Below are 13,782 nucleotides of genomic sequence, written 5' to 3' on the forward strand. Positions count from 1 at the left end.
TAAAATCCATAACTTTGGAAATGAATAACAAATAAGGGAGGGGGGGGGCTTGATAGTTGAGGACAGGAATGATGTAAAGTAGATTAAGCTAAAACCTCTAAATAGATATAGAATTGCCTTTACAGAACAAGATAAAGAGATTTTAATCCTAAATAGAAACTAATAGTAGTGAATGTAAACTAAATTATCGTAATTTTACATGTGAATGGATCAAATCTAATAATATGAATGAGAGTAATATACTGGCTGAGAAAGCAAAAATATCTGTTGCTTGTATGAAATACACTTAAAAAGCAATGAGAAGCACAGAATAAAAATGGGGGACTAGACAAAATGACTATGAATCAAGTGAATACAAAAATGTTGCAGATTTAGACATGCTATCAAACAAAGGGGGAAGAAACCTCTAAAAATAGATAAACAAGGAAACTTTATTATACTGAAAGAAACCATAGACAACAAAACAATATAATTATTAAACTTGCATGCTCCAAATGCTTTATCAATTCAATTCATAAAGTAAAAATTAAGAAGTGTGGCCAATAATACAATAATCACAGGACACAATGATGTCTCCCTCTAAATTTTGAATAACTTTAACAGAATGAGACATAAAAAGGACATATAGAATTGAACAAATTGCTGGAGCAACTAGAGCTAAAGAGTCATGTAGAACTCTAAATTGTACTGCTAAAGAAATTTATATTTCTGGCACCAAAAGAAACTTTTGCCTCCAAATTGTAACATATTAGGGCACAGAAACATTGCAAATTAGTGTAAAAAGACAGAAATGGCAAACACAGCCATTATAAATCAAAATGAAATAAAACAGTAATTAGTATAAGAGCACAAAAAAACACAGACCCAAATGGAGACATAATAATTAAATCCTTAATAATGAGTGATGAAAAGTACCAATCATAGACATTTATTATGTGTTAAAAATAATGATGATGAAAAACATAGAAAAAACTTTGGACTTCAGATAAACAGAACTTGGGAAATATATCCTTAAAAATGTACTTTAACAAAGTAATAAAGAGGAGAATTAGTAAAGTGAATATGGATTTTAATAAATTAGAAATTCAACAAATAAGTAAACAAAAAATAAGCAGGATATATGAGATCTTGAAAATCAGAGGAGAAATAGAAAACTGGACATAAAAGAGCATTGAAATCATATCCCAAATTAAAAGCTAGTTCTTTTAAAAGACTAATAAAATTGATTAACCTTTGCCCAGTGTGCTTAAAGAGATCTGAAAATCAAATTAACAACAGCAAAAACATTAACAATACCTGAACAAGATAAGATCATAACAAAACCAGAAGAAAAAAATAAATTATCTGAGCCTACTGTACACAGTTATGTACTATCAAAAAAAGAGAAGATTAAATAGAGGAATACTTTGAAAAATGTTTAAATATCTAACATATCAGACAACCAAGTAAATACTTAGAGTAACCAATCCAATCTCAAAGAAATAGAGCTAAATTGTAATTACCAAAGGTAAGATGAAATTCTTAGTCCTGAAGAATTCACATAGAATTCCATCTAACTTTAGAGAACACTCAGAATCAATGTTATACAAATTATTCTCAAAATCTGAAAAGAAAGCACTCTACTAGATTCCATTTATAAACGAAATACAAGGTGTAACCAGAGTCTTGATGTACTTTAAATCCACTTAAAGTTAACCCTTCCTTTGACTTTTGGCATACACTCTACACTCCTACGATATAACACAGAGAATTATGAAGTAAATAAGGAGAACTATAGACCAATATCATTAATGAATATTTATTTGAAAAAAAATTAAATACAATCCTGTCAGACTACTTCTTTCATCTCATCTAAGAAAACATTTCTATTGATTAAATTAAATTTATACCATGATTTCAAAGATAGTTTGACATCTGGCAAACAATCAACTTAATAATATAAATAACAAAAAATACTAAATCACAGGTCTGTCTCAACAGATGTTAAAAAAAATAACAAAATACAGCACTCGTATGTATGTATATATGTATACATATATACATATATAGGAAAGCAAAAACACTAACAAGAATATCAAGTTATTAGTAGAGAAACATTTTTATTATTATAAAAAGTATGCATCTAAAAAGTAAATGCAGACATATTAAAGAATACAGCACAGGACCTGGTGTCATGAAGATTTGAGATCCAAACCAGCTTCAGAAGCTTAGTAGTTGTATGACCTTTGGTGAGTCACTTAACCTCTGCTTGCATCTATTTCTTTGCCTATAAAATGGGGCTTACAATAATATTTATTTCCTAAGTTTGTTTTGAAGATGAAATTATATAGAATGGGTAAAGTGTTTTTCAAATTTTAAAGTTAAAATAAATGTTAACCTAAGTGCTAGCTTCCCTAAATAAATACAGAAGGAAACCCAAGATGCCCATTTTCTCAGAAATGATTTGATAAAGTTCTAGAAATATTAGCAACAATAATATGACAAGATATAGAAGTTAACGATATAAAGACAGTCAATAAGGAGATAAAATTATTCCTTTTTCCTGATGGCATGAATGTTTCGTTAGAAAATCTTACAGAAAGAACAAAGATTCTAACAGAAACAACTTCAGCAATTCTGTAAACTACAAAATAAGACCACAAAAATGAATAACATTAAGATGGTGCTGTGAAAGTAGGGAACTACTGGAGCTCTCTCACAAATTTTGTCAGATACATCTAAAAAAGTGAATCTGAGCAGATTTGAGAGAGTTAGAAGCCACTAGTAGACTGAGAGGAGTAGGAGCACTGGGCATGTGGAATAGCACCAGACCACACCAACCAGGAACAGTAGAGGAACCCAGCCAGCACACCAGTCTGGGAGAGCATTGGGCAAGTGACAGATGGGAACAGGAGCAGGCCCAAGGCAGAATTACTGGCTATGGCAGTGATCAAGCCCCAGGCCATTCAGCCCAGGATGGGAGTCTGTCAGAGCTATGGGATATAGCAGCACAGAGCCTACAGCCATGGGAGCAGCTACCTGGGAGGCCTCTAGCCCACAATCTAAAAGTTTGAAACTCCCCTTCTTGAACTTCTGGGAGCCATGACGGCTAGGCAAATTGTCTCTCCCTCCCTTCTTCACTCAAAGAATACTCTCTTGGGAGAAACAGAGGAACCAGAAGTGGGGCTTCAGTAGCCTTTTAATGAGAGAAGTTGGGAGTTGGGGAAGAGGGCCATTCTTGTCAAGGCAGATGGAGATTAGGGCAGGAAGAGAGATGTCTCAGCAGGCCCCACCTCAGCAGAACAAAGAGAGTTATTGAGCCCTGGGGTGAGGGTGGAGCTAGCAAACATCAGCACTAGGACCCCAGACATGCCTTTGCACAGCCAGTGGAAGAGGCAGGCACCAACACAGACAACAGCTGAGACTACCCATGCTGTACAGGAGTCCCAGGGAAGAGGAGACTTCCAGCAGCCAGGCCACCTCAAGAAACCAGAAGTCATAGCACACAAAGCCAGTGAGGAGGCCCACAGTTCCCAACACAAGAAGCTTGGGACAGAGCCCCCTGAACCCCAGAAGCAGAGATCCACTTTAGAAGCCAGGGGGAAAAACAACACCATGAAAAAGCATACTAAAAAGTCAAAGACCTTTGATTCATATTATGGAGACAGGGAAGAGCAAAATACCAATTCAGAAGAGGACAGAATGGACACTATATCCACATCTGAAACCTCAAAAGGGAATGTGAACCAGTCCCCAGACCAAAAAGCATTCCTGGAAGAATTCAAGGATGACTTTAAAAACCAAATTAGTGGGATAAAAGAAAAAATGGAAAAAATGGGAAAAAAATCACTGATGAAAACTAATCTTTAAAAAGTAAAATTGGCACAATGATTAAGGAGATTCAGAATATAAATGGAGAAAATGTCTCATTGAAAAGTAAAATCAACCAAATGGAAAAGGAGATAGAGAAGCTAAAGGAAGAAAACAATGCATTAAAAATTAGAATTGGGCAAGTAGAAGGTAATGACTCTATGAGACATCAAGAAGTAATCAAACAAAATCTAAAGAATGGAAAAAAAATAGAAGAAAAATGTGAAATATCTGATTGGAAAAACAACTGATCTGGCAAATAGATCTAGGAGAGACAATCTAAGAATTATTGGTCTACCAGAAAGCCATGGTGGAAAAAAGAGCCTGGACAGTATCTTCCAAGAAATCACAAGGATAACTGCCCCAAGGTACTAGAACCAGAGGGTAAAATCGTCATTGAAAGAATCCACCGATTACACCCTGAAAGAGATCCCAAATTGAAAACTCCAAGAAATATTATAGCCAAACTCCAGAACTATAGGGTCAAGGAGAAAATACTTCAAGCAGTTAGAATGACACAATTCAAACATCATGGAACTACAGTCAGGATCATGCAGGATCCTGCAGCTTCTATGTGAAAAGACAGGAAAAAAACTGGGATATGATATTATGAAAGGCAAAAGAACTTGGACTACAACCAAGGATCAATTACCCAGCAAAACTGAGCATAATTTTTCAGGCAAGGAGATGGATATTCAATGAAATAAGGGAATTCCAGATGATGCTGATGGAAATGCCAGAGCTCAATGGAAAATTTCATCTTCAAATACAAAACTCAAGAGAGACATAAAAAGGTAAACATGTTAGCCAATCTGATAGGTGTGGTGTGTTACCTCAGAGTTGTTTTGATTTGCATTTCTCTAATCAATAGTGATTAAAAGCCTTTTTCATATGACTACAGATATCTTTAGTTTCTTCTTCTGAAAACTGCCTGTTTATATCCTTTGACCATTTACTAATTGTGGAATCACTTGTATTCCTCTAAATTCAACTCAGTTCCCTGTATATTTTAAAGATAAGGTGCTTCTCAGAGACATCGATTCTAAAAATTCTTTCCCAGTTTTCTGCTTCAGTCCTAATCTTGGCTGCATTGGCTTTGTTTATACAAAAATTTTAAATTTAACATAATCAAAATTATCCATTTTGCATTTTGTAATGCTCTCTATCTCGTTTGATCATAACTTCTTCCCTTCTCCATAAATCTGAAAGGTAAGCTATTCCTTGCTCTCTCAAATTGCTTATGGTATCAGCCTTTATACCTAAATCATGAACCCATTTTGATTTTATTTTGGTATACGGTATAAGATATTGGTCTATGCCCAGTTTTTGCCATTCTGTTTTCCAATTTTCCCAGCAGTTTTTGTGAAATAGTAATTTCTTATCCCAGAAGCTGGACTCCCTGGGTTTATCAAAGAGTAGAGTACTATAGTCCTTGACTACTGTGTCTTATGTACCTAACTTATTCCACTGATCCAGCACTCTATTTCTTAACCAAGTACCAAGTAGTTTTGGTGACTGCTGTTTTATAGTAGAGTATAATATCTGGTATGGCTAGGCCACCTTCCCTACTAGCATTTCTTTTCATTAATTTCCTTGATATTCTGGACCTTTTGTTCTTCCAGATGAATTTTGTTATTAATTTATCTAGCTCTATAAAATAATTTTTGGTAGTTTGATTTTTATTGTACTAAATAAATTAAGTAATTTAGGTAAGATTATCATTTTTATTATATTACCTCAGCCTAACCATGAGCAAGTGATGTTTTCCCAATTATTTAGATCTGACTTTATTTGTGTGAAAAGTGTTTCATGCTTATGTTCATATAGTTCCTGGGTTTGTCTTGGCAAGTGGACTCCCAAATATTTTATAGTGTCTACATTAAATTTAAACGGAATTTCTCTTTCTATCTCTTGGTGTTGGGCTTTGTTAATAATATATAGGAATGCTGAGGATATGTGCAGGTTTATTTTATATCCTGCAACTTTGCTATAGTTGTTTATAATTTCAAGTAGGTTTTTACTTGATTCTCTAGGATTCCCTAAGCAAATCATCAGGTCATCTGAAAAGAGTGATGACTTAGTTTCTTCTTTGCCTATTCTAATTCCTTCAATTTCTTTTTCTTCTCTTATTTCTAAAGCTAACATTTCTAGTACCATATTGAATAATAGGGGTGATAATGGACATCCTTGTTTCACCCCCCAATCCTAATGGAAGTGCATCTAGGTAATCTCCATTACATGTAATGCTCGAAGATGGTTTTAGGTAGATGCTAGTTATCATTTTTAGGAAGACTCCATTTATTCTCATGGTTTCTAGTGTTTTTGATAGGATTGGGTGTTGTATTTTGTCAAAAGCTTTTTCTGCATCTACTAAGATAATCATACAGTTCCTGCTAGTTTTGTAGTTAATATGATCAATTATGCTGATAGTTTTTCTAATATTGAACCAGTCTTGCATTCTTGGAATAAATCTTCCTTGATCAAACTGTATTATTCTCATGATAAGTTGCTATAATCTTTTTGCTAATATTTTATTTAAAATTTTTGCATGTATATTCATTAGAAAAATTGGTCTATAATTTTCTTTCTCTGTTTTGATTCTTCCTGGTTTAGGTATTAGTACCATATTTGTGTCATAAAAAGAATTTGGTAGTACTCCACCAACTTTCTCAAATAGTTTATAAATTATTGGAATTAATGGCTCATTAAATGTTTGAAAGAATTAGCTTGTCAATCCATCTGGCCCTGGAGATTTTTCCTAAGGAGTTCATTGATGGCTTGTTCAATTTATTTTTCTGAGATGGGATTATTTAGGTATTTTGGTTCCTATTCTGTTAATCTGGGCAATTTATATTTTCATAAATATTCAGCCATTTCCATAAGGTTATCAAATTTATGGGCATACTGTTGGGCAAAATAATTCCTAATTATTGTTTTAATTTCTTCTTCATTGGATGCTAATTTGCCCTTTTCATTTTTGATAGTGGTCATTTGGTTTTCTTCATTTTTTTTTAATCAAATTGATCAAAGGTTTATCAATTTTATTGTTTTTTTTTCATAAAACCAGCTCTTAGTTTTATATATTAGTTCAATAGTTTTCTTGATTTCCTTTTTATTAATCTCTCCTTTAGTTTTCAGTATTTCTAATTTGATATTTAATTAGGGATTTTCAATTTGTTCTTTTTCTTACTTTTTCTGTTTCATGCCAAATCCATAGATCTCCTTTTTAGCTATTTTATTCTTGTTAGCATTCAGAGATATAAAACTTCCCCTTTTTCTGCATCCTGTAAGTTTTGGTATGTTGTCTCATTATTGTCATTCTCTTCAATGAAGTTACTGATTGTTTCTATGATTTGTGGTTTGATCCACTCATTCTTTAGTATTAGATTATTTAGTTTCCAATTAATTCTTGATCTATCTTTCCTTAGTCCTGTATTACAAATAGTTTTTATTGCGTCATGATCTGAAAAAAGATACATTGACTATTTCTGCCTTTCTGCCCTGGAATGTGAAGTTTTATGCCCTAATACATGATCAATTTTTGTATATGTGCCATGTACTGCTGATAAAAAGGTATATTTCTTTCTATCTCCATTCTGTTTTCCCCAGAAGTCTATCACGTCTGCCTTTTCTAAAATGCTATTCACCTTCTTAATTTCTTTATTGTTTATTTTGAGGTTAGATTTATCAAGTTCAGAGATGGGGATGTTGTGCTTCCCCCACTAGTATTGCTTTGCTGTCTATTTCTTCCTTTAACTCCCTTAACTTCTTCTCTAAGAATTTGTATGCTATGCCACTTGGTGCATATGTGTTAAATAATGATATTTCTTCATTGTCTATGGTGTCTTTTAGCAGGATATAGTTTCCTTTCTTATCTCTTTTACTTAGATCAGTCTTTGCTTTTGCCTTGTCTGAGATTAAAATTGTTACCCCTGCTTTTTTTTTACTTCAACTGAAGCATAATGTAATCTACTTGAGTCTTTTACCTTTACCCTTTGTGTATCCCCTTGTTTCAAATATGTTTCTTGTAAACAACATATTGCAGGATTATGGTTTTTAATCCATTGTGCTATACACCTCTGTTTTGTGAGAGGGCTCAATCCATTCACATTCATATTTATGATTATTATCTGTGTCTTTCTCTCCAACGTATCCCTCCTTGATGCTTTTATTTCTCTCTTTTCCCTTCCCCTCATGAAAAGAGTTTTGTTTTTGTCCACTGCCTCCCTCCATTTCCCCCCTCCCTTATATTACCCTTTTTCCTTACTCCTTCCCTCCCTTCTAACCACCTTACATGTTTTCTTTCCCATTTCCCCTCCCACTGCCTGTAGGGCAAGTTTGATTTCTGTACTTAGCAGAGTATATTATTCCCTCCTTGACCCAAATCTGATGACAGTAAAGCTCAAACACTGCACTTCTCCCTCTGTAACAACGTTAGAAACAGCTACTGTCACAGTGTAAGACCAATAACACCAGAACACAGGAGGGCTGGTAGTACAGGTTCTTCGATCTGCTTTTCTAAGGAAAGCAACTTTTAGGGGTATACAATCTCACATTAATTAAATGTTCACATATCATTCACTTAGTTCAGGGGGAAAAAGTCAGCACTCTGAACTTCAGAGAAAAAACAAACAGAAATTACAAGCAGAAATTATATAAGCAGAGCAAAATAACACAATTCAGCAGACAGCCATCTAGCTGTTTGTCCAAGACATTACATACATAGTTACAACAGAAAGAAACACCATCATCTGAGTTTTTCAAAGCTGTCAGGGTGGGGGATGCTCCTTAATGGCTACCAAGAGTCTCATCTGGTCAAATCACACTGCACTCTTCCAGTGAGTGAGCAAAACCTCTCCTAACACAGTTCTGAGAGTTCTAGCTTATAGGTTACCCTCAGAGTATAGATATCCTTTTTTCAGGGCCCAAGGGCTTCACACCTTTCAAGGGCTTCACACCTCTTGAGGGCTTCACACCTCTCATGACATAATTAGCAAAAGTGTATGGGCCTTCCTACAAAGTCTGCAAAGACTCAGTCACAGTCAACTGATTGCCTTAATGCTGAGAAACACTCTAAAACAGTAAAACAGTAAAAAGTGCCACTTTGCTTGCCCTTACATCCTCCCTTCTTTTCCTGTATTATAGTTTGTTTTTGTGCCTCTTCATGTGATGTAATTTACCCTTTTCTGCCTGCTCCTTACCTCTTCTCCCATTACAATCCTTTTGCATCCCTTAATTGGATTTTTTTTATCATCACAACAGCTAATTCATATTGACACCCACTGTCTATGTATGTTCCTTTTAAATGTTGAAATAACTATACCATTCTCAAGACTGACAAGTATCATCCTCCCATATAGAGGTGTAAACAATTTGCCTTTATTGAATAACAAGGTTCTTTTTTCTTTTTTTCCTGTTTACCTTTTTATGCTTCTCTTGTGTCATGTATTAGAAAATCAAAATTTTCATTGAGCTCTGCCCTTTTTATCAGGAAGGTTTGAGTCCCTTATTTCATTGAATGTCCATCTCCTTGCCTAAAAGATTATGCTCAGTTTTGCTGGGTAGCTGATCCTTGGTTGTAGTCCAAGCTCCTTTGCCTTTCAGAATATCATATTCTAATCCCTCCTTATCTTATAATGTAGAAGCTGCAAGGTCTTATGTGATCCTGAGTATAGTTCACCAGTATTTGAATTATTTCTTTATGGCTGCTTGCAGTATTTTCTCCTTGAACTGATAATTCTGGAATTTGGCTACAATATTCCTTGGAGTTTTCAATTTGGGATCTCTTTCAAGGGGTGATGGGTAGATTCTTTTCATGACTATTTTAGTCATTGGTTCTAGGACCTTGGAGCAGTTTTCCTTGAAGATTTCTTTCCAGTAGACCACTAATTCTTAAATCATCTCTCCTGGATCCATTTTCCAGGTCAGTTCTTTTTCCAATGATATATTTACATTTTCTGCTTTTTTTTTATTCTTTTACTTTTGTTTGCCTGATTCTTGTTGCCTCATAGAGTCATTGACTTCTACTTTGCCAATTCTAATTTTTAACAAATTATTTTTTTCAGTTAGCTTCTGTACCTCTTTTTCATTTGGCCAATTTTACTTTTTAAGGAGTTATTTTCTCCTGTTAAATTCTGTACCTTTTTATCCATTTTACTTTTTAAAGATTTGTTCTCATCAATGAATTTTTTTTTCCATTTGTTCCACTGTATTTTTAAAAGAATTGGTCAATTTTTCTTTTACCTCTCTAATTTAGCTTTTGAAATCCTCCTTGAGCTCTTCCATGAATGCTTTTTATGATTGAGATCACTTTATATTCCCTTTTGAGGTTTCAGATGGGTATGGTGTCAATGCTGTCCTCTTCTGGATTTGATCTTCTGATCTTTTGATCTTCTCTGTCCCCATAGTAAGATTCTATGGTCTTACCTTGTCTAGTTTGCTTTTTCATGGTGATTGCCTTTTTCCTGAATTTTAAAGTGGATCTCTGCTTCTAGGGCACAGGGGGCTCTGCCCAAGCTTCTTGTGCTGTGAACTAGAGGCCTGGCTTTTGGTTTTATGTGCTGTGGCCTCTGGTTTTGTCATTTAGAAGCTATATAATGCTGAAGCTCACCTGGTGCTGAGCTGGACCTGGCTGGTGTGTAGCAAGGGTTGAGGCCTGGTGAAGTCTTTCTGAGTTTCACTGTGGTTACACTGAATCTCCAAGCATGTGGTGTCAGGGAGGGGTGGTCTGGCTGCTGGAAGTCTCCTTTTCCTCTACAGCTGTGCTAGAGCAAGGATGGCCTCAGCCATTGTCTGTGCTGGTGTTTGCCAATTTCCCTGGCTGTTTGAAAACATGCCTAGGGTCCTGGTGCTGGTGCTTGCTGGCTCCACCCACCTGGGGATCAGGATCTCCTTCTGGTCTGCTGAGGTGATGCTTGCTGTGATGCCTCCCTTCCTGCACTGGTTCCCTTCTGCCCCTGCAAAATGGGCCTGTCTCCCTAGCTTCCCAAGCTAAAAGACTACAGTGCCCTTTCTTCTGGCTCCACTATTAGAGGGATTTTCCTAAGGCAGTATTCTCTGGGTTATTCAAGTTCAACAAGGGAGGGATGAGATCTCTTGCAGTTTACTGTCATCATGGCTCCCAGGAGTTCAAGAAGATGACTTTCAAACCTTTAATCCATGGGCTGATAGCCCTAGGAGTAGCTGCTGCCATGGCCACAGACCCTGCACTTATGTCTCACCTAGCTCCAACGGACTACTGTCCTGTGCTGAGAGGCTTGGCACTTGCCACTGCCACCAATGATTCAGACTGCCAGGTCTGCTCTGGCTCTGGTATGGTTGGCTTTAGACTTGTGCACCCTGTGCTTTCCCAGCTTGATGCAACAGATCCTTCCTGTTGACCTTCCAGACTTTCTTAGGCTGGAAATCTGCCACAGTCTGTCTCCTAGTGGATTCAACTCTCTCAAATTTGTTGGGATTCACTTTTTTAGAGGTATCTGAAAGAATTTGTGAGAGAGCTCAGGAGCATCCCTGCTTTTACTCTGCCATCTTGGCTCCACCCCCCCCCAATTTGGTAATTTCTTACAGGACAATAGTAATTCATCACATTTATATATGATATTTTTCAGTCATTCTCCTGTTGATGACTAACTCCCTCAGATTCCAATTATTTGCCACTTGAAAAAAAGGCCCATGATTATTTAGAATTTGTTTTGCTTAATACTAATCCCTCTATTAATTTACCCTTCTCCTATTTCCTCTTCTTCCTTCTCCCCTTTCCTTACCATTTCCCTGTTGAGTGAATGTGTTTCTGTACTCAGCTCTCTCTGTGTGTATTCTTCTCTCCTTGAGATGAAAGTGTTGTCCAAATGTAACTATTTTCCCAATTGGCCACTAGATCCAGGTGGCTATGGAGGAGAAAGTGAGGCTGGTGACTTTGCACAACCTTCCCTCACTCAAATCAAAGTCAACTGCAAGTCATGTCATTGTGCTCTTCGAGAAAGAAGGACAAACACAACCTGTAAGTAGCTTCCCCTCCCCCCTTCCCTCCCCCCTCTCCTCTCCCATCCCTTCCCTCCCCCCTCCCCTCTCCCATTCCTTCCCCTCCCCCTCCCCTCCTCTTAAGGTACATTTTGATGGCCAAAGGCTGCCTCCTTTTCTTTGGGTTTATTGGCTAGATTTCTTTCTCAAAAACCAAACCTTAAACCTACCTCACTCTGGAGTTCACGGATTGGAAAATAGGTCCCTGCCATCCTAGCACAGAGTGAATGTAAATACTAAATAGTAACTGTTTCTCTTTTGGCCAGGAACCCTGAGGGTCTCCCCCTCCCAATTTGATTTTTTTTGAGTTTTTGATAATGTATGTATGTATGTATATTCCCTTCACCTACCCTAATACTGAGAAAGGTTTCATGAGTTACAAATATCATCTTTCCAGGTAGGAATGTAACCAAAACAGTTCAGCATTAGTAAGTCCCTTATGATTTCTCTTTCCTGTTTACCTTTTCATGCTTCTCTTGATTCTTGAATTTGAAAGTCAAATTTTCTCTTCAGCTCTGGTCTTTTCTTTTTCAAGAATGCTTGGAAGTCCTTTATTTTATTGAAAATCCATATTTTGTCTTGGAGTGTTATACTCAGTTTTGCTGGGTAGGTGATTCTTGGTTTTAATCCTAGTTCCTTTGACCTCTGGAATATCATATTCCAAGCCCTTCAATCCCTTAATATAGAAGCTGCTAGATCTTGTGTTATCCTGATTATGTTTCCACAATACTCAAATTATTTCTTTCTGGCTGCTCGCAATGTTTTCTCCTTGACCTGGGAACTCTGGAATTTGGCTATAATATTCCTGGGAGTTTTCTTGTTGGCATCTTTTTCAAGAGGTGATTGGTGGATTCTTTCAATTTCTATTTTGCCCTCCGGTTCTCAAGTATCAGGGCAGTTTTCCTTGTTAATTTCTTGAAAGATGGTGTCTAGGCTCTTTTTTTGATTGTGGCTTTCAGGTAGCCCAATAATTTTTAAGTTATCTCTCCTGGATCTATTTTTAAGGTCAGTGGTTTTACCAATGAGATATATCACATAGAATTGAGCAAATGGAAGCTAATGAAACATCATGAATCAATCAAACAAATTTAAATAAATGAAAAAAAATGGAGGAAAATTTAAATAACTCATGGGAAAAACAACTGACCTGGAAAAAGAGATCCAGGGGAGACACTGTCAGCATAGTTGGACTACCTGAAAGTCATAATCTAAAGGAAGATGTGCTCAGAATCTTTCAAGAAATTGTCATGGAAAACTGCCTTGTTATCTTGGAAGCGGAGGGCAAAACAGATATATTGAAAGAATCCACCTATTTCCTCAAGAAAGAGATCCTAAAATAAAAACCCCAAGGAACATTATGGCCCAATTTCAGAACTATTAGGTCTAAGAAAAGTGCTGCAAGTGGCCGGAAAGAAACAATTCAAATATTGGGGAGTCACAATCAGGATCACACAGGACCTGTCAGCTGCAACATTAAAGAATGAGAGGGAAACATGATACGCCAGAGGGCAAAAGAGCTAGGACTACAACCAATAATCACTTAACTGGCAAAATTAAGCATAATACATCAAGGGAAAAGGTCATTCAACCAAACAGAAGAATTTCAAGCCTTCATAAGGAGACAGAACAAAATCAAAAATTTGAAATCCAGTTTCAAAACCCAAGAGAAGCATAAACATGTAAAAAAGGAAAAGAAAACATAAGAGATTCAGTAGACTTAAACAGTTTACATCCCTGCACAGGAAGATGATACTTATAACTTTAAAAATGTATCACTAATACTACAGATAAAAGGAATGTACATATATTACAGTAGTGGGGAATGTGGAATGGTGGGCGATGAGCTTAGCTTGAACCTTACTTTCATCAGTATTGACTCAAAGAGGGAATAATATATGCAACCAAATGATTGTA

The sequence above is a fragment of the Trichosurus vulpecula genome, chromosome 2 (genome assembly GCF_011100635.1).
Source record: "Trichosurus vulpecula isolate mTriVul1 chromosome 2, mTriVul1.pri, whole genome shotgun sequence".
In the NCBI taxonomy this organism is placed as follows: domain Eukaryota; kingdom Metazoa; phylum Chordata; class Mammalia; order Diprotodontia; family Phalangeridae; genus Trichosurus; species Trichosurus vulpecula.